The sequence below is a fragment of the Ceratosolen solmsi genome, unplaced genomic scaffold (assembly GCF_000503995.2).
Source record: "Ceratosolen solmsi marchali unplaced genomic scaffold, CerSol_1.0 scaffold25, whole genome shotgun sequence".
NCBI lineage: Eukaryota > Metazoa > Arthropoda > Insecta > Hymenoptera > Agaonidae > Ceratosolen > Ceratosolen solmsi.
This window is the reverse complement of record NW_011948444.1, coordinates 349,215-371,256: the sequence shown is the minus strand read 5'-3', so window position 1 is coordinate 371,256 and position 22,042 is coordinate 349,215. Positions and strand designations below refer to the sequence as shown.

General features: G+C 44.6%; 1 long non-coding RNA gene across 1 annotated transcript; it reads left to right on the top strand.

The window, feature by feature from the left end:
- Positions 1-2,394: 2,394 nt before the first annotated feature.
- LOC105366004 (uncharacterized) lies at positions 2,395-21,990 on the top strand. The gene is made up of 3 exons (XR_912989.1): positions 2,395-2,666; positions 19,027-19,112; positions 21,879-21,990. It is a non-coding gene; the product is annotated as an uncharacterized LOC105366004 (long non-coding RNA).
- Positions 21,991-22,042: the final 52 nt, after the last annotated feature.

The following is a 22,042-nucleotide window of genomic DNA, read 5'->3' as shown; positions in this document are numbered from 1 at the left end:
TCATTTTCTTGCTTCTTTTCGTTGTCTGTTTAATTTTTCTTTTAACGTTGGCACGAACGTGTATTTCTGGAAAAAATTATTTTTCGAAGGCATCAAAGTCGAGGACTTTTTATTGGAAGTGCATGCACGATGAGAATGCATCGAAAGAGAAGTTTAAGCATAAAATTTGAGATACGTCGATTATTTCAGCAAGCGATTCGTGATGGATTGAGTTTTCCATCTCTCAAGGCAGCAGTGAGGTCGTCCGTCAATAGGCGAGCGCGACATGTTTGCCCATTCGGCGCTGGTCCTAATGAAAGCGTAGGTGACTCCGCTCGTCCCGTTCTGCCATCTCGGGGAATAATCGCTAGCTCGTTTGATCAGTGGGGGTGGGGGTTGGACTGGGTTGGCTGGTATGACAAAGACTCCGCAGAGAGAAGAGGATCGCTCCAGCGAGGAGCCGCAGAGGCGCGTGGCCCACGGTGCACCTGTTGCGTGCGAGGGAGGCGTGGATGCGCGGGCCGCCACGGAGCGGTGAACGTCTCCAATGGTCCGTACCGACGTAGAACCGCCTCGACGGCCGTCTCGGCCACACCTCCTCGCCTCTGCCCCCCGCCCCCGCCTACGTTGATTCGAGCCGAGGCGGGATGCTCCCCCTGCCGTCACGAGCGAATGAGATGCGCGGCTGGCCCCTTCCGTCGCGGCTTCACCGCCGCCGCTCGGCGAGGTCTACCTCCCCGTGCCCCGCCAAAATTCGCTGACGCCCCGGCCGCCGTCGTCCTTCCCGGCATGGTCGACTCTACGGGTATCCCCACCCTCCGTCGTAAATCGTAACTCACCGCGGTCGAATCCGGCGGCGCGCCTTAACCCTTCGCCGGGGGCTTCCGTTCGCAGGTGCAGCTTCATCGCCGATTCCGACTATTCCCTACTTCCCCACGGCTCCCTCTCCGTCCAATAACACCCTCCACCCCGCACTTGGTGGATTTGCGAGGCCATTCTTTCGCGGTGGCAGCCGATCCATTTCATCCCATTCTACTTTACCGGCGCTCAAGCTACTCTCCCCAAAATCGAGCGCTCGGCAATGCAACTTCCGAGGAGACTGCAAGCCCTGTAAGCAAGCCTCGTCCAGCAATTTCAATTTCAGGATAAGGATAAGCGCGGTGGTTCGGGTGACACCGAGTAGTGCGCGTGCGCACATGCACAAAAAAGAGTTCTGCGCGAGAGAAGGAGTGGCAGGAGAGGACTGATAAAATCTTTCCTACAGCGAGCCTCGCTTTTTTCCCACAATCGACAACTCTTTCCTGATAACGCTCCTAAGGCGCGATGATAACCAAGTAATCGCGCTTAAAGTCGCGCAATCGATCAATTGAATAGTTCGTTAGTCAGGGTCCTGTGGTAGAACCGTTCCTCAGGGAAGGGAAGGCCATCGAGAGTCGCGAATCCGCTGCATCCTCGGAGAATTTCAGAAAATTTCAAAAAGTGCATTATCACACGAGTGCAAGCGAACAAATAATTACGCGTATAATTTTTCTCTCCTCTCATCCTGTCGCGCTCTCGAAAATCCATAGGGCTTGAAACGATTGCCTCTACCGCCACCGTCACCGCCACCGCCGTCTCCGCCACCGCCACCACCGTCTCCGACGCCGCCACCACCGTCACCGCCGGCACCGTTTCCGACACCGCCACTGTCACCGCCACCACCACCGCCACCTCAACCACAGTCATACACGAGCACGCGCGTCTAAATCAGAGGGAGAACGATTTTAGAGTGACAAGGAGCGAGCGTGGAGGAGTGAGAGGGCGAGAGAGAAAGAGAGAGCGAGAATGTCAACGCGAGCGTGAGCGTGGTAGAGGTGGGAGGGCGGGGGAGGGAGTGACGGAGAGAGAAGGAGGCGAGCAGCGATTGGAAGTGGCTGCTGCGGTGGCGGTGGCAGCGTTGCCCCGCGCGCGACGAGATGGAAGACTGCAGTCGGAGATTTCTTATTTCTGCTCGGGTAAATCTGTCGTCTCAGTCAGTGAGACAGAGCAGGGCGAACCGGCCCGAGAAGTGGCTTCGTCGTCTCCTCTCCTTTCTCCCGTCTCGTCCACGTTCGTGCGCTAGAGCCGCGGCCGGGCAGCGCAACAATACCGGCCTGACCGCGAGATAATGACTTATCGCCGTCCGCGGGGAGACGACGACCATCCTGTCCTCCCCGGTGCCAACGTTTCTCTAGCCGCTATCCGAGTGCGCGAGTGCCACTGACGTCCAGTTTCTGTACCCCTCCCCCCTTTTGTTATTCACACACACAAACACACGCACGTACGCACGCACGCACACACGCACACGCACACCATACTGTCTCTATATATTTATCTCCCTCTCTACCCTCTCCTTCCCTCGCCCCGTCCGCTTACTCTGTCTTTCATTCTCATTCTCATTCTCATTCACTCACTCTCATTCACTCATTCTCACGATTGCGGGAGAGCGTGTGAGCACGCATCAGCAATCCCGCGATGGACCAGCGGCGGCCGCTCGCCAAGTGACGACGAACACGACGAGGACGATACGACGAGGAGAAGAGCCTGCGAAACTTCCAGCCGAGCGATCTAGCGATCGAAGTAGAAGTGGTCGACTCGAGCCGACGGATAGCCCGAGCATTTGCGCGCGACCGTCGGCAGCCGCTCCCCGATGGATTCTATTTTATTAGGTAAGAGCGCGCTCCGACGATTGCCGTTCGCGCGAGATAAGATAAAAGCTCGCAGATTTGCTCGAGTCCTTTACGCCTTTCCTCTATGCAATATTTACACTCAAAGTTCAGGGACGCGCTCGCGGCTGCCTAACACCTCCGCACCCTTCCCAATCTAGGCATCCCGCCCGAGTTCTCGTACTATCGCCTTTGCTCGTTTGCATTATCGTTTGATTGACCCATTTTTCTTGTAAAACTCTACACAGGCACGTACGCATAGAAAGGAAGAGGGGGCGGAAGAGAGCGGTGATGAAAGATAGAGATTTACGGGCCTAGAGAGAGAGACGGTGATGAGAGAGAGAGATTGGGGCGCAGAGAGAGAGAGAGAGAGAGAGAGAGAGAGAGAGAGAGAGAGAGAGAGAGAGTGACACCGAAATTGAGATACGGCGATGGATAAAGTTCGTGTGTGTGGATGTGCATGTGTTGGTTCTTATAATTTTGTTTTTATTCAACCCGCGGAGAAGATGAAATTTTCCTCTATCCATCGCATTCGAATAGCGCATACAAACTTCGCACTCCTTGCGGAAAATTTCCCGAGCTTCTATCTCTCTTACACAATACGTAGAGCTGGCTAGAGCATTTTGCATGCGTTATTTTTCTACGGCACTCGGAATCTCAGTATCTTTCGTCTCATCTCTAGTGCCGCTTTAAGCGCGGCTCGCCTTTGATTTACATTACGGATTCGCTTGGACGAGCTTGTGTTCAAAGCACATCATCCATCTTAGGCTTGGGTGACTTTTTCAGTTTTTGTGAGACAATGACTTGAAAGAGCACGTTTAATCAACTTCCAGCATCACCCGATTATTTTCAGCATCAAGCGAAGTTGAAAGGATGAGGCGCGGGAGGGGCTGACAGTATAGGTTACGCAAATCGAATAAGCCAGGCGCATGAACGTCGATATAAAAGGGCGGAAACAAATAGAATCTAAAGGCCATGGTTAAGAAGCTAAAACATATTTATAGATAAGAGATAGTGTGAGAGAGACAGAGAGGCAGAGAGATAGAGAGAGAGAGAGAGAGAGAGAGAGAGACGCAGTAGAGGTGGGGAGAGGGAGTTGGGTTAGGAAGGAGAGGATCCAAGGAGATAATGGATCAGGCAGCTGATTGCTGCACGGAGCGATTGGACAGCTGCGCCGTCGGGAACACGGAGGCTGAATCGCGTAGGCTCGGAGGTATAGGAGGAGGACCTATCGGCGTGGCAGTCGTCATACGTGTGTTGAAGCGCTCGTCACTCGCGTAGATTCATTAGCGTCAATTAGTCGTGTTTGTTGGGCAAATAAAAGTGGAGGATTTTGGAAAGGGTGCGACGCTCCCGAGACGGTTTATCCGATCTAGGCTCCCGAGCCTAGATGACAAAGGACTCGGCAAACACGTGGCGGACGACTCTGGCGCAGGATGCACCCGGCGCCCCGATGCACACGGTCACCTTTTCGGCATTTACCTAGGCGGTTGCTTACCTGACTTTGTTCCCGTCCGTTTACCTACATCTCGTAATCCCGCGGTAGTACAAATTCATTAGCTAGCGAGCTCACTCAAGTGCAAACACAACCGCTACTTCCCACTCTTCGTAATCTCCGACTTTCTTTATCCTCCTTTTTCGACTTTTGTTTTAACTGGAGCCTTGTCCATCTTTATAAGCGAGCGGTGCTCGGTGAACTTGTCCATCGAGTCTGTCTGAGCTCGAATTCCCAAACGGAATGAATTATCATGCCAGAATTTTTCTGAATTTCTCCGGCTCGCGGCGAGTGAGGGCCGAGTGCGCAATATTTGTCCTTCTCTCTCATAAGGATGTCAAATACAACGTAATTATTATTCGCTTTGTGCGACAATAGGCCTGCTTATTCATTGGGAAAATATTTTCATTTTATTTCAGTATGAAAATATTCGTTGTCTCTAGGGGCTGGGTGGGCAGGGGAGGGTGACTCGTTCATTCCATATTTTTCAACAAAATTATCAGCCCTTTATATTTAATGTCTGCATTTTAATGCGAGCAAATGCAGAGAAAATATAATAGCGGCAATACAGTATCGAATAAAATATGAAGCACGGCTATAAAATCTTTATAACAACAATCGTAATAGGAAAAAAGCGTGCATTATGTAAGTCTACTTGAGACGAAAAGTATTAAACAAAAACAAAACAAAAAATACAAATGCTAATCATTATATTTTAACGCTTTTTCTGCTTTCTACCATGCGGTTTCCAATACCATGAGGTTTTCGACTTGATGGTAACATTTTGTGCACAGGACGCTTTAAACTTTATAAAATACCAACATTCCTCATGACTGAGAATTGCTTACATTTGCAATTATGTTAGATGCACTTGACTAGCTTTTGTCACATTTACAAACAATTATTTGTACGCTATTTGCACGCTAAAATATTTAGAATCGGCTGGATAATAATATCCGATTAAATTATAAAAACAATTTCATTCAACACCTGTCCTCTATCACAACTGCTTCCTATCTAATAATATTTTTTTCATAATAGTAAAATTATTGAATACAAATGGTCGTACGTTGATCATTTTCATTGTGACAATCGAGTTGCTCAACGCACCTTTTACCCGCCTTTTACCCACCTTTTTTCATTCAACCGATCTCTCGTGCAAAACATCACTGGGCATTATCAAATTTCAATTATCTCGAATTTACGGATCGTCGACATCACCTAGTAAAAAAAATAGAGAGAAAAAAGCATAAATTTAGAGAAAGAGGAAGAAAAAATTCTCACATAAAATATAGTCTTCCATACGACGTGAATTCATAATAAACGAACGTAAAACTTATTACTCAGTTGTATTAAGACGTGGCGAGAGAGTTGCGCACGAACTTTATTCCTACAGCTTTACAACGCACATTAAATCACAAGATTCTAATACCCTAACGCGCCAGGAATATTGGACGAATGGGTTTCCCATAAGCCCTTAAACCTGCAAATGCCGTCGAGGAATTGGTTGACGCTGGAATTCCGGCGTTATTATTCCTGGGCTCGAGTCATTCGAGCAGTGCGAAGTCGCGGGTCCAATGACAGACGCTGAGCTGTGTGTGATGAGGCCTCACTTCGTTAGGGGCTGAGCCGTGGTGGAAGGGGCACGGGGGAGTGGCTCTTAGCGCTTGAAAACTACAGGTCGATACTAGTAAGGATTCTGCGGGTCTTGGTCTTGGCGTGATAGAGTCTACCAGGCGAGACTACCAATAGGGCGCCGGAGACCAGGAAGCCGCTTGTTTTTAAAAGGCGATTCGCATCGGCGAGCGAAAAGCCGCGGTCGAGGTCGGCCAGGGAAAAGCTGGCGCTCGCGACCTCTTCGAGCCCCTTCCCCCAACCACCCAACCCAACCAACCCCACCGTAATTTACGCGCCCAGGCGCTCAGGTCCGATCGTCGGGAATTAGAGAGAGAGAGAGTGGCGGCGGCATGGAAGCGACGGCGTCGGGGTTATTGAGCGCGGGGCCCGCAAATCGAAGGGGCCGAGGGAGTTGGATGAAAAACAGACCGCAATAAATCACGACCGTATAGGCGCGAGCAGTCCCGATAAATTCAATCAACGCGCACGAAGCTTCGTTTGACATTTCACTCAGTCGCGCGCAGATGCAAACCGCGCGAGAACGCACGCGCGAGCTATATAGTAATCGAAATGCATCGGCGGCACAAAAGTGAGTAAAACGATCGGGGGCAGCGATACGTGAGAATCGGTAAGAGGAGGCTGGACGTCGGACATGCGTGAGAGGGGGGTTGTGTTCGTGGTGGTGGTGGTGGTGGTATTCGTGGTGACGATGAGGATGTAGCTGATGCTGATGGTGATGGTGATGGTGTTGATGGTACTGATATTGATGGTAGTGGTGATGGTGGCGGTCTCCGGTAGGGTAATAGGGCCTCAAGGCCAATAAAACTGAGCTAACCAACCAACCAGCCAGCCAGCCAGCCAGCCAGCCAGCCAATATAGCCCGCGATGATGATGAAGATTATTATTTTTACGAGCAGTGTCGTTATTGTTTTTGCAGCTCTTGTGGATCTCGTGTTACCCGCGACGGCAGTCCTCGTCGCCTCGTGAGAGAGTCTGCGGGAACCCGGGGTAGATGAGGGGAGGAGGGGCGGCCAATGGCCGGGTCGCGAGCTCTTATAACGTAATTACCAGCCGTGCCGTTGACGCGAATCTCGGCGAGTCAAGTGTCCGCCATTAAGGAGCCTCCGGGCTCCAGCATTATCCTTGCCTCTCCTTCCCCCCATCCTTCCCTACTCTACCCCCTGCCCCTGTCCCGGCGCCGTTGGATCGGCGACGGCGATCGCGTCCACGCGCGCACGTTCTTCGACTGCCCTGCGGCTCGATCGACGCGCGGCGGAGTCGAGAGGGACAGCGAAAGGGCGCCATTAATTGTTCGTTGAGCCGCCCGATGGATTAATCGCACTCGCGCTCGAGGAAACTCCGGACTCGGCGACTTGTTTATACAAATGCAGGAGAGAGGTCGGAAAGATTAGCTTTTCGAAAATAAAAGGAATGACTTTCCAGAACATTAAATCTCTCGTCATCTCTGATTTTCTAAACATCGGACTTTCCCTCGTCCTTTCAAAACATAAACTCGCGCTCCAAGATCGGCTGAGACGGGACGAGACGGGACACGACGGGACGGGACGGGACGAGGCGTTCTCTTTCAGCCTTCTTTTAAATTGAATTTTTATTCCTTCACCTTTCCATCCTTATATCCGTCCTATGTAATTAATATCTTTCGACTGGCCTGCCATCTTAGGCAATCCACCCACGTGCATTGAATTTTTAATTATGTACGCAAGCGCTCCTTCACTCATTGACCACCGGTCTATTCATTTCATTTGCCCTTAACGTTCGATGCAAATCGATCTGTTTACTAAATATTCGCCACCAAAATAATCAAGATAATCGATAGGATAGACATGATTAAATAATATTACTTTGTATACAACGGCCTTTATCTCAGCCGAGCTCTTTACAAAATACAACTGCGAGTCAATTACGGGAGCCGCGGAGATGGAGTACGAGTACTCGGTCAGACGCAGACGGAAATCGGCGGTAGCCAAACGATCGGAGCTCTTGTTTCTTTAATTCGCGTGCAAGGGTCAGCGTCTGCGTCCCAGTCCCAGTCCCACTTGCACGCTGATCGAGATTGTCACGAGCTCAACGTCAGATATCACTCTTGAGCTCCGCTGTCTCGACACCTCGGCCATACATACATTTTCTTTTTCTCTCCATTGTGCGCGCTAACCCGTTCCTTTATTCGCGCTCGCTCGTTGCGTACCAGCGCATAAACGAGTGTAAAGCGCCGTTTATGAGGGGATAAAGACAGAATAATACGGCATTCTGTATGGCGGAAAGAAATTATTCACCGACTCAAGCCGAGCGACGATCGTTTGGATCTATGCGATTATTATTCGATATGGTGGCGATGGAGGAGTTGGAAGGGGCTGACCCGGACTCTCTTGTCTCGACCGATCCGGAAATAGTCAGCGGCCCAGGAACGATAAGTGGCATTATCGTTCACGAGTCGCGCGGACGCTGCTGGCTTTGGTTGGCGCCGCTCTTTCACCGATTCAACCAATGTAAACAAGAGCTTACCGCCTATTATCGTCATCGGTCGATCGGCATTTTGCCGAGGCGTCGAGCCAATATTTCATGCGTATTAGGATGACGTGTCATCGAGTTAGAGCGCCACGCTGAAACAAGTGCGCCCTTTCGCGCGATACTCACGGCGATATCTCATTATAAACAAAACGAAAAATTTTTGAATAAATAGGATATCCCGTTTTAATATCTGCCCGACGCTTAATTGTGACAATAAAAGGATATTGAATGGACGATACATGGGCGAGTGACGTAGGAGCGGTGGGAAGGGTGGATGGTTGTAAGGAGTGAGGAACGAAGGGGGCGGGGAAGAGGATTCGCCAGATAAGAAAAAGCGTGTAACGAAGGCATTCGCCATTAGTTCAAAATCTCATTTTTCAAGCGCAGCCACTCAAAGTCACGCCCTAGCGTTAAAAGTCCCGCTCGACTCGTCTCGGGTCGACCGATCTCGTGCGCGCCCTCGACGGACGCACACGGATCCTTGACTGCGAACGATCGCTCTTTCGAGTCTCCCAATTATTGTCTACCCGCAATAAAATAAAGAGTGCGTTAATGCAGCGCGCTAATCCCCCGTGCCCGTCCCCTTCGTCGTCCCTGTGGCCGTCACCGGTCCCGCGCACCGCGCACCGCGCACACCACGTCCACGCTGATTTATACTAAAAATAAGACATTCTAAAATTTATGGGACAGAGGAATGAATAGCTGGCGTCGCCCGGCGAGATGGAAGCAGTCCAGTTTTCGCGGCATCGGCGGTCGCGGCGGCAGCAGCAGCAGTAGCAGCAGCAGCAATGAAAATATGATTAGAAAAGCAGTAAAAGCGAAAATGCTCGGGGGCGCGATGAGGTAATTTATCGGGGTCCCGTGGTTCTTTTAATAGAACAGCGGCTGCGAGGACATCGGGGCGCGCTAACGAAGATCGTTAGAGCCTCATCGGCGCAAAAGGGAAAGCGAGCCGTGCCGAGCCGAGCGACCGAGCGAGCAAAGGTAATATCGCCGGGGCATCAATCTTGCCGTTAACGCGCACAAGTGGGCAAGGCGGGTGCGAGGCCGACCGGGAAATGTTAGGCTTATGCCTCTTTGCTTGCGCACGTGCGCTGCCCGCGGAGTCAATTAGGCGTCATCTCCGGGATCGGAGTCGGAGTCTCGTCCGTTTACGTGCGCGACCGAGCCTTTAACACGTGTGCGCTCCTCAAACATCCATCTCCCGAAGGAGGAGGAGCAGGAGGAGGAAGAGGTGATGGTGTAGTTTATAGTGATGGTGGTGGTGGTGGTGGTGGTGGGATGGGAAAGTGACCTCGACGGGATCACGCCCAGTTTGAGCGCGCCGCCGCCAGACGCAACCCGCGAGCACGACGAACCCCGTGGCCCAATTCGGGACCCTGCGTCATTTGTCTGCCGTGTTCGAGTCACCAAGATATTCAACCGAGGACGACGGTTACGAGGGAGCTCAGGCAGGCGCTAGGCCGTCTCGCGCGATCTAACGCCATTACTGTGTCGTGCTCTAGGTAACGAGGGTTCTGGCTAATCGACAAACGCCACACTTCTCACCCGCGAATACGATCTCAGTGGTGTTTGCTCGGGATCATCTGGATTTTCCGCTCCCCTGGCACCGGGACGCACTTCCCTCGGCTCCAACGTTAATATCACTAATTGAGTCACCATTCCGACTCTCGCGGTCACGCGGCGCTTATGCCGAGCGGCGGATGAGGCGATGAGGGGTGATGGGAGGAAGAGATGAGCCAAAGCCACAAAGTTTAACGAAACTTTATCAATTATCTTTCGAAAGAGAAACTCTGCTATTTTAAAGCGACCACAACAGCGATTAGCGTCTCCACTATCGCTTATTTCACTGTTCGCGTGGATCGAATTTTATTCGAGCGATTGTCATGATGCGCGAGCATTCTGGTCGACGTTTAATTACGGCAAAAGTATTAGTCGTCGGTATAGGCTAACAAACGATTGCACAAGCAACTTTCTGGACCAATGACTTGCTAGAATTATTGGAAGTAAATCCCCCCTCCCACCTCTACTTCTTGATGGATAATATTTTAGGAGTAAAATATTTCTCGTACTCTTCTCGAATTTACAACAATGTTTTCAATAATGTTTCTCGTTAAAAAGTCAATTATGCACGATCGCTGCGTGATTTGTCAAGAAGTTTGTCATTAGTATGTATTTCAAAATATTTGTCTAACTGCTCGACAGATAGTGGCCTGGTTGTTAATCAAAATTTATTTTCTTTTGACAGCTTATAATCATTAATCAAAATTTTTGACAAAACAATTAAACGATTATAATACTAGACAAAAGAGAGCGATTTCTTCTCATTGACCTTAATTCATTTTTTGTTGTTGTTGTATTGGAATGTTAATTTACAATAATTAAATTTGAATCTACAAGTCAAATTATGATGATAAAATTTCCTAATGTACATATATTGTAAAATATTAGTTGTAAATGAAGCATAGAATTACACATTCATTTGTATAAATAATGCAAGTTGCGTTAAAAATAATCGTGAACATTGAGGAAAATATTCGTGAAAATCGAGGAAAATATTTATGAAAGATGATTGCGCAATAAGTAAATGAAAATCTATTCAATAACATTAATATAACATTTCACTTTTTGATTATCTCATTACTATTTTATTCTATTATGGAAGACAAAGTTCTAAAGGGAGATTTAGTTGTTTTTTTCTTCTTCTTATTCTTTTTTTTATCTTCAATGCTATTTAGAAATTCAATATTTGATGGTATTTACAAATAAGGCGTAGTGTCAATTTAAGCAATAGAATATTATAATCAACAACGAGTCTTCTTTTTTTTTTATATATGTATTTATGTGCATAGTTATTTGTATACTGAAATGAAAAAAGGCCTATTTGTAGTCGTAATACGAAGACGTTGTAGATTGTCTCCGGAAACTTATGAGTCTAATTTTAATTCATAGTTTTCAGAGAAATACTTGGGTGAGTTATGTACAAAGTAACCATTGTGCACTGATAATAAGAATTATTCATAATATAATATATTTTAGTATGCATAATTGTTCTACAATATAACTGAATATTAGTGAAATGTATGATTTACTATTACTAAATCATGGTTAACCATCGGCATTTTATCATATTTTATTACGATTTTATTTGCATTTAACAAAAACTTTTGAAATTAATTATTCGTAACGAATGAAACTTGTTATATATTAAATCTTTGTTATTGAGAGTGCGTATTAAATTTATCTGAAATTACTTTTTGCATTATTGTTATTGAGCGTACTCTATTTGATTGACTAGTAATTATCATTTATGCTAAATAATATAGAAGATAATAAATATTGTTGTTTTAAGTTTTCTGTTTCTATTATGAAAAATGAATAATAATTTTGAAAACAAATATTATGCTGCTGAATGAATAATGATTAGTCAACGTTAACGTTAACCTTGCGAAATGAAAGAGAAGAAAGATTTTCAATGCAGGCAATTGTTTATGCACAACGAGGCAATAATATATGTTATCCGTACTTTCGTTTTTCAGACATTAACGGGAAAATTAGTGAAATATATTTTCACTCGAATAAATTAAAAATTCCATGTTCAGGCGGCTTTGGATAAGGTAAAAATTTTTTTTTACCAACCACCCACTATCGCGTTTCTTCAACAGAAGATCCAAGAAATATTAAAATTCGACATGCTTAATTTTATTTTATCGCTTGTTGCTCGAAAAGTGAAATTTTGAAGAGACGTGAATGTAACTTTTGGTGGTTGAACGGTTGTCTGGAGCTCGTGGCATAAAAAAAACTTAAATGCACACATATGTGAATTTGTCAGATAGAGCAAAAGAAGGATTGAAAGAGCGACTATTAAAAAAGAAGGAATGTAAAATGTGGTTAAATGAAAAGTGAAAAGAAAGCGACACTTACCTAAATATGTATGGGCACGCCCCTCCCGCCCCTGTTCGCGACATCAATGGCTAGCCGCAAACTCATAAACGTGATATGTGAAAATCACAGTCATTGAATGGAATATCAGGTGGGATAGTGCTCACAGAGTGCCTCAAGTACATGGTAGTTTATCGTTAAATATTGGAATAATTGAACCGAAAAAAGCGGTATGAAAAGCCAGGCACAAGTAAAAGCTCTCAGCACTACGCGAACAATCGTTCTCTTTCTGCGTTTTCTCTCTCTCTCTCTCTCTCTCTCTCTCTCTCTCTCTCTCTCTCTCTGTTACTCTCTGTGTGTAAGTAAGAGAGTGTCGCAGCCACTGTAGCCGCTTCTCTTTCTCTTTCTCTCTATGTCTTTGTCTCATTCTTTCTTTCGCGACAAGAAGACTGCTTCTCTCTCGGTTTAAACACATGTATTACAAGCGTGTAAACCGACTAGTCGCGGTTCGGGGCCCTTTGATCTCGGCCATTCATCACCCCTCGCGAGAAAAAGTCTAATAATATACGCGAGTATATTCTCTCGCTCCGAGCTTTTTTATATGCACGCTGTAGTGGAAGCATAGTCGAGGGGACCTACACAAGCACGTCACGTGTGCATCTGTATTGGTGATATCGTGTGCTTTTTTTCTTTCACTTTTTTTTCTCTTCTTTCACTCTGAATGCGCTTGCTCAGAAATCAAGTTTTCTTTTCATTTATTTGGCGCGATTAGTCGAATAAAGCATTGCTGCCGATAAGGTGGCCTGCTCCTTTCTTCCTCCGTCGAATCGCTACATCTTAGCCTGTGGTTGTAATTTCGCGTTAGAGCCGCGCTCGCTCTCCGCCTCGGATTAATGAGACGAAACGAATGAAGCCAACTTCTTTCCGAGACATTTCCGGTTAGCGAATTTGAAAATAAATAGCCGCTGAAAGAGCGTGCATTTACATTTGCAGTTTTGTGGGGAAAGCGCGGGCGGTGCTGCGATGCAAAATCCATCTTGGAAGATACCGCGACTGCTTTATATTCTGTTGAGGGGATCTTGACTAAGCGACGTTCCCCCCACTGAACTATCACTGCTATTTTTGATATGTGGCTTTGTTTAAACGGGTAAAGGAAAGAACTTATCGTTGCGCAGTGTAATTGGAATAAATTTTTCTGTTTTGATCAAAGATCTGTGAAACGAAGGGCGAGAGATGAGCTAAAAAATAAACTTGGCTGCCTCAGCTATGCAGGAAATGTAGAGATGGATGGATAGACAGATAGAGATAGGGATATATATATATATATATATATATTGATAGATAGAGAGATCGATAGATAGATAGAGAGAGAGAGAGAGAGAGAGAGAGAGAGAGAGAGGGAGAGAGAGAGAGAGAGAGAGAGAGTGGGGAATGAGAGAAGAAAATGAGGAATAACAATTTCATAAATGCAAAATCTAGTATTTACCCAATCAAATATATCTCTCGTAAATGCATTAGGTGGAGTAAGTAACAAAGCTGCAACGAGTCCCGCAATTAAGCTCGTTAAAATAACATATACAGGCGTGAAAATGCGCATGAAGAATTACACTTAAAGCGAGGAGAGTTACTCGTCGTTTAGACAGAGCCGACAGATTCATGTCTAAACATTCTGAGTCAGCTTTACCTAAAAACTTCATACATGCATGTACACATATTATATACGAGCGTGCGACGTCCAAATAAAGAACGTCACGTGCCAAGATAAGTGTTTGTTGAAAGGAACACTATTGCCGCGAATCACGAAAAAATGACGCAGATTAATGCGCCGAGATTACAATTTACAATAAAAAGTTTCATTTCTCTTCTCGTCTTCTTCCTATCCAATTTTCTTTTCTTCTTTTTTTTTTTATTTATTTTGTTTTTTTTTTAAATTTTTTTTAATTTTATTTAAAAATTTTTTTATTATTTCTTTTCTTCAAAAGGCTCAAAGGGCGTAAAAATAGGCGGTTATACATTTGAAAATCTATAGCGGAGCATTCTCAACGTTTATCAGTATGCGTGTAACTTATCTCGATAAATTCACCAGCACCCCAACGCAAATGACTAATTAAATATATCGGCGTATGGATTATTTATTTTAAAATTTCTCTTCGTTGGTGTTCCGGTATCGCGTTGTTTGATCAGTGTAAACGCGTCGCGTATGCTCCAATGAACAATACGTGCACTCACTTGTGAAATAAATCATTTGCGAGCATTAAAGCTAAAACATTAATAAGTTTATATTTCATTCGGACGTCAAATCAATGAAGCGATCAAGAGTGTAATGGCATTAATAAATACTTTAGGCGTACGTGTTTACTAAAGGTCTGATAACACCTCAGGATATTAAATCTATGGAAAGGCCACTCGCGACGGTGGATATTCGTTTTGTTGATGATACCAGAATTCGGTACAAACAGCTAAATATCATAAATCTCGCCACTCTTGACACTGTAATTAAGAAGCAAAAAACAATCTATTTAAGAAATTCCAAGGAACTTGATACGCAATTAATTTAGAGAGTAGATCCTTAAACAAATCCCTAAATAAGAGCAAATATTTCAAAAATATCGAAATACAATGTAATTAAAGTAGCAATAGACTATATGCTAGACGCTTATCCTCAGGTTAGATCAATCAATCAATCAATCAATCAATCAATCAATCAATCAATTAATGAATTAATGCGGGAAAAATGCTCCCTAATGAAAAAAGTTAACGGATCTCCTTCCATCTGCTTCGAAAAATTTAACAAACTTCTTGTTTCTCTTGTAAACTTTACGCTTATGCCAATTTCTCTTACAGATGCAAAGGAATATGTAATAAAGTGAGCCAACGCTCATTAAATAACATCAACATTAAGTTAAACGAAAATATATCACACGGTTGACATTATGCGATATTAAATATTAAATTTATCATAGAGCCAAAGACATCAACGTTGTTTTTTATCTTTTGTTTTTTTTATTTTTGTTTGTTTTTCTTTGGTTTTTTGTTTTTAATCTCAGACTACCGCAGAAATCATAAAAAAATCACTGAAATAATCAAAAGCGAGACGATGCATTAAAAAGTAATCAAACGTCGCTTTTCTCATGTCATTTAAGCACGGGAATTATTTATAATGAGAACGGGATACGAAGTTAATCGCTTTAATCCTATTAGGAATAGGTGTAACTAAAATGCTAATAACTTACAATCGCCTCCACATCTACAATTAATTAACAAAATATCAAAATTACTATCGAGCATTTTCCCCCTTCAAATATTGACAAATTATATTTATTTAGAGTAATAATTTTATCGCGAATCTGTTTCATTGTCACGCCATTTGTTTTTTTTTGTTTTTGTTTTTTGTTTTTGTTTTTTCATTTTCTTATGTAAGTACCATCCTTTACTTTTAATCGCGAACAAACTTCAGCTAGTACTATTACCGAAATTATGTAATGTTATTTTATACATTTGATTAAAATATATCGTTATCGTTGTAAGTCTGAAACTTTTTTCTGCAGTTTCGCTTACGCGTCTGAGGAACTGAGGAATAAAGACAACATCTCTTGAAGCGCTCAATCTTAGGATGAGGTAGGCTTACATTGGAACAGAACGAGGTGCACTGAAGGGTAAACGCGCCTCGTCGTTGCTCGAGTAATCCTAGAGTGTAATCGGCGCTCCTAGACAACGCGGGGAGGTTTTTGGATCGCGAGCTAGGGTCACAAAGGGGTTGCGCACTCCCTCAATGAACAAGCGCGGCGCTGTGAATAGGGTGCGGCCTAGTGGAAATATAAAGAGCGGCGCCCACGCCATGGCAAAGCCATCGGACGGAAATTGAAATCGGCCCCTCATTTCCTCCGAAAGCGCGGCCCTCCGGCCCATTTGCTCCGGCCGTAAAGCCCGTCGATCGAGTCCGATCGTAGCGAGGCGAGGGTCGCTTGCTCCTCGGCGCGTAGGAGGCGCGCGGCGAGGAGCGAGGCGAGTCCGGGTCCGTGTTCGGCGACGGGGACTGGGCCGGTGGCGGGGGCGAGGGCGGGTGGGGTTGTAGCGCGGCGGTGAGGCGCTCGAGGCTAGTCTCGACCGGCACTCGCCTCATGCGCGCCGCGCGCGAGGCACCGGCAAAAACGCGTCTCTGCTCGGGTCCGTTTCCGAGAATCGCACAGTGCGCGTCTTCATCGCCGTCCTTCGTTGCGACGTTCGGGCCATATCCTTCGGTCTTGCTCGCCGAGAGTGCGGCTACGTAGCTGAGGGACTCGTCGTGGCCGGATAAGCCGGCCGATCTTAGTCCTCTACCTCCTCCTCCTTATTCTTCTCCTTCTCCTCTTCCTCGTCCGCTCCGCCTCGCCGCCCATCCAAAAACCTTATCCTCCTCTTCCTCCTCCTGGCCCCTCCTGCCCTTTCACTTCTACCGTCGATTCGAGGAGTTTTAGAGAGGTTCGGCGAGCCTGCGCAGGTGCTTTTGGGAGTGGAGTCGATCACATCGGCGACCCCTCGGAGTTCCCCTTGCACGCCCGAGGAGAAGGTTCGTGGGAGCTTCAATCTAATCTAGGATGCCCCCGGTAATGTCGTCCGCTAAGAAATACGAGACCTGATCTGATGTGCCGTCGCACCGATTGACGTCGGCTGCATTTTCTCAGGCCATTTACTATTTTGGCTTCTTGTGTCGAACGGACGTTAGTAGTGTCGAACTTGGCATTTTCGACAGCGTCTTGACGGCTAATATAAAAAGTTCTTTTTGATCGTATATTATACGGGACCGAGGCTCTTACGTACAATGGTCCATTTAAATTGTCCCGCGTATGGCCGTCTTAGTATTTGGCAATATTCCTTGTATTTCAAGCAGGAACCAAAGTTTTTCTTAATTTTTTAAAGTATACGTGTCACTTTTCCGCGATATTGAAAACACTGCTTAGTCGGACGTCTGAGATATTCCTCTTCCCAGATCCCATTCGTGTCGATGGGATTATGTGCGCTCAATGACACACTTGAAATTCACGAAATCTTACGGTTTTGATAATTAATTATCGCTATTATCGCCATTCGTTATGCTGTCGTTGCTAGTTCGAATGCACAATGTTGGAAGATTTTCATAGATAATCAGACTATTGAAAACAGGGATCGGCCGATGAATTCAGCGAGGAAATGAAATCACTGATAATTGAGAAGTATTTGATAATCATTTGATGAAAATTTATGTCTGTTTAAAAATCAAATGCTATACTAGAATTACAAGATTTACCATAATATTACTCGAGCATTTCATAAATATAATTATTGCTAGATGCCAAGTTCTACACTGACTACTATGACAATCATAAATGGACATATACTTTGATATTTTGTTGCTGCAAATGGTATCGCATTGTTTTAAATAAACTGTCGATTTTGTTCGAAATCTAATACGAAATCTATCATTAATCTTCGATCGGTATAGTAATATTTTTCAAAATTCTCAATGAAATATAACTGACTCGTTTTATATTAGCAAGTCTGCATTGTTACGAAGATACACTCAGCGGTTCACTTGTAAACAATATCATCCCGATTGATGTGTAGAAATATGCACATGCACGCACGCACACACACACATGCTCTCTGTCTCTCTGTTTCTCTCTGACTGTCTTTGTGTTTGTCTGTCTGTGTCTTTCTGCCGCTCTCTCTCTCTCTCTCTCTCTCTCTCTCTCTCTCTCTCTCTCTCTGTATTAGATTATTAAAATTCATAATTTTTAATTTCGGGACAAGAAAGAAATGTTTACCTTCGAATCATCTTCTATTTAAATGCTTGATATGACAGATTATAATATTTCGAATTTTTGCTTTATTCCTAAATTTCGTTTTTTAACCGCTACGTTGCTTAAAAGCACAACTCCTCTTGTCGCGATTACGCAAATTTTAAGTATTTTCAATTCTAAGCGATAGCGAGAACAATATCTTGTAGGAATATACTTTGTAATTCTTATTCTTCGTGGATGACGTCTGGCATCATTTTAAAAATATTATGACTTTGATTTTCCACATCTAGCTTGGATATTCTGTAATTAAATTAAATTAAACGAATTCATAAGTGTGACGTCAATTTGTGTTTCACTTATCACTGAGAAAAAGTATTAAGAAATGCATTATCGTCTTTTTTTAATGTGGCTTTTTCTCAATATTAGTTAGATAAGATATCAGAAATAGTTTACGTTTGTCGTGATTGAAAACATAAAAGTTAAGATTTAAAGATTGTAAATTCTAATTATAAAGTTATAATATAGTTTACTGAATATTTTTATATGTTCGACAACATTTATTCGCTTTAAAGCATTTGTAGCTATGTAATGAAGCGATGAAATAATCAGGCTTTTAAATATTTATTGCAGAATAAAGAAAAACAATATATAATACGGATGAACAAGATGGAAAAAGGGATGAAAATGGCAATTAATTGTTTATTATCTCTTTTTCTTATTTATGTATAAATAAGATAACCCTTGGTCCGATTCAATTCGACACGTATTATAAGTTGTTTTTCGTTTTATATTGTATAATTCTTTATTTCTTTATTACTTTTGTGTATCTTGGTTTTATATAAGTGATTTATTGCGGAGTCGATGCTTAAGTACAAAATAAAAGAGAAAGGAAAAAAAAGTAATACCATGTGATTTTGGATTAAAAAAGATAGAATAAACACAGGCATACGTATATTTAATGTGATTTGTGCGCGTGTGCGAGAAAGAGAAAGGGCGAGAGAGGGTGAGAGATGGAGAGAGTGAGAGATGGAGAGAGTGAGAGGGAGAGGGAGAATCTTAACAAAAATGTATAATATTTTAGTTTCAGATTTAAAACCGATAGATTTTGATAAACCTATTTAACGACCATGATAATAAAAAAGACGTCTGGTTCGCATACCAAGCAGGGTAAGTAAAGGGATTTTTGGGCGAAGCGATTACGATTAACGTTTTATTAGTCAATTCTGAAGGGGTCTCAAGACACACATTAATAAAGATGTTACTTCTATTACGATTGGAGTGGGCGCGCGTAACCGTTACAAGTTCGCGACACGAGCTAATTAATTCGCTCGATCGCTATATTTTTATTAGGCCGAGGAGCAGGTAAGCGCTTTCGGGGCAATGTTTTTTTCGTGAGAAATCAATTAAATCGTCGAGTAGAATGCACCTGCAGGACAAGAGCAATCGAAAATTATAAATAAATTGTAGATAACATGGTGCGCACACTCGATTTTAAGCGAAAATAAATAAGCTGGAGGTTCGCAGCGAGGCGCGAACGTCGTATTCGCGAGGCCCCGCCACTGCCGCCCCGCTCCCTTCCGTAAAAAACAATTAAATGAATTTTCACTTCACACCTGTCACAATAAGCAATTCCATCAAAGCATATTAAGCGACGATTATTTCGGTTTGATGGCCGAGTGCCTCGTCGCCGTAGCCGCTGCCGCCGTCGCAGCAGTAGCAGCAACAGCATTAGCAGCATCAGCAGCATCATCAGAAGCAGCAGCACTAGCAGCAGAAAAAGTAGCAGAAGCATCAGCATCAGTAGCAATAGCGGTAACAGCAGCAACAGCAACAGCAGCAGTGGCGGCGGCGGCGGCGGCTAAAGCTGCTACAGCGACGAGCGTATCTCACGTCACCGCGGCGTCGTACGTGAGAATTCAGGAAGCCGCTGCGCTATTTCAGCATTATTCTATTTCACGCTCCGCCGAGTGCCAATATTCTCGAAAAAGCGGAACTCGCCTCTCGAGCAAATCACGCGAGCTCGCGCTCGAATTAATTGACACGTAGGCGCGCATGCACCCGCATGGGCACTGTCGGAATAACAGACGGGGTCCATCCCTAACTCGCTTTAGTGAGTTGTGCGTGCGCGCGCGCGCGCGTGTGTGTGAGAGAGAGAGAGAGAGAGAGAGAGTAAGAGCCAAGCACGGCTTAATTTACGCCGGGAGCGCTAATAACTCTCTACAGGGAAACGCGGGGGAATTCGCACGACCCTCGCCGCCACCGCCTATTTCTCTCATCCGCTTCCTTTTTGCCGGCCGGTGTCGCGAGAGCGTTTATTGGGCGCCGAGAAAGCTCGGCGATTCCGTGCGGAAAATCGCCTGGCCGCCCTCTCGTCTCGCCGCGCTCGTATTGTTCGCGCGAGACCGGCTAGGCGTGGCTCGCTAAGTCGGCGCAGTGTCCAACACCGACACCAACAGTCATTCGTTCTTCCCTGAATCGAGGAGATCCGGTAATCCCCGCCGCTGCCGTCGTCCCCGCCGCCGCCACCACCATCGCGAATAATGACAACTCGCTCGACACCTACGATTTATGCCGTAACTATCAATCTCGGAAACAACGTTTATTACGATTGAGCGGGAGAGTTGCGCTCGATGTACCTGCGCACCGAGCCACCTTTAAATAGAGCGTGTCCACGTGACGTCGGCGTCTTTCAAAGCAAAAAGTCAGCGTTAAAAAAGCCGATTAGGAAAGATAGCGGAGGCTTAGAAAGCGAAAGAGGATGAAGAGTTGGCGCTCGGTCGGCCCTTGTCCTCCCCTCCAGCTTCTTTCGTCTTAGTTGTTGCAGCTCGTGACCGCTCGTTTCTTTTAAATGAAATGTTCCTTGGATGTCTTCCAAAATTTCCATTATCAGCGGTTCGGCAAGCAGGGCCCTCTCCGCCCACACTGTAGACTTTGGATAAAGCTGCGAGAGGGATTTTTTTACGGCTTTTAATGACGCGATCGACGAATGTCGCCTCATCGTGTTATGTGATAGATGTGCGCGGCTATTTTAGTCACATTTTCGAAACCTTCGGTAAAAAATGTATTTTTACTTGAATTACTGGTGATTACTTGGTAAAATCTTACCTAATCTATTAAGCAAGTGCACATCAAGTGTCCGAGGTATTTTGGCTTTACACGATTTTTGCTGCTTCGAATTAGAGACTTTCTTTATTTATGCCGGACATGCTTTATTATTTGTACGAAGCCATCGGTTCTTCAAATTATCGTCATTTAAGCCGTAAGGAAATAACATAGACTGTTTTAAGGATTTATTTTATAAGTTATCGTTAAAACGAAGTCTTCCATAGCTTTTCTACGAACACCTTTACTTACGAGTAACCGTAATTCTTAAAAACATAATGAATTGACTTATCATTCAGTTCAACAATTTAACTGATTCAGAATTCAGCAATTGATTAGCGGTAGTGCATCTCGTCGTGCTAATTATTTTGTATAAACATAGCTTCTTTAAGTATCCGTCAAAGTTAAAGCCTTGACTTAATTATGTAAATGTATAAAAAAATAATTGTAGATATTCATTAAGACAGATTTGCTCGGATTCGGATTTATATATTTTCAACGATAATAAACGACACCAAATAATAATAATTTTCAATTATAATTTTCCTCGCGCTTCAGATATGACGATACTTAAATGCAACAACTGCAGAACAATAGCTACTGACTGTAAGCCCTTGATAAATAAATCACGCTGTTTTACCGACATTAAGCGTAGCTTAAATTCTTTACGAGATTAGAAATTATGCAATAATCGTGCATCTCAGCTCCGAAATTCGACTTTAGCTTTCGATCCGATAACGAACCCATTGCAGAATCCGTATTTGTTCAATATGATGAAATCGAATTACATAAACCCGACGAATTTTTATAACAAAACAACATCTGTTTCAGAGAGCAGTGTGAGCACAGTGGCTGGTCAGCTGAGCCAGAGTCCTCAGCACCAGCATCACCATCACCAACAACAGCAACAGCAACAGCAGCAACAACAGCAGCAACAGCAACAGCAACAGCAGCAACAACAACAGCAGCAGCAACAGCAGCAGCAACAACAGCAG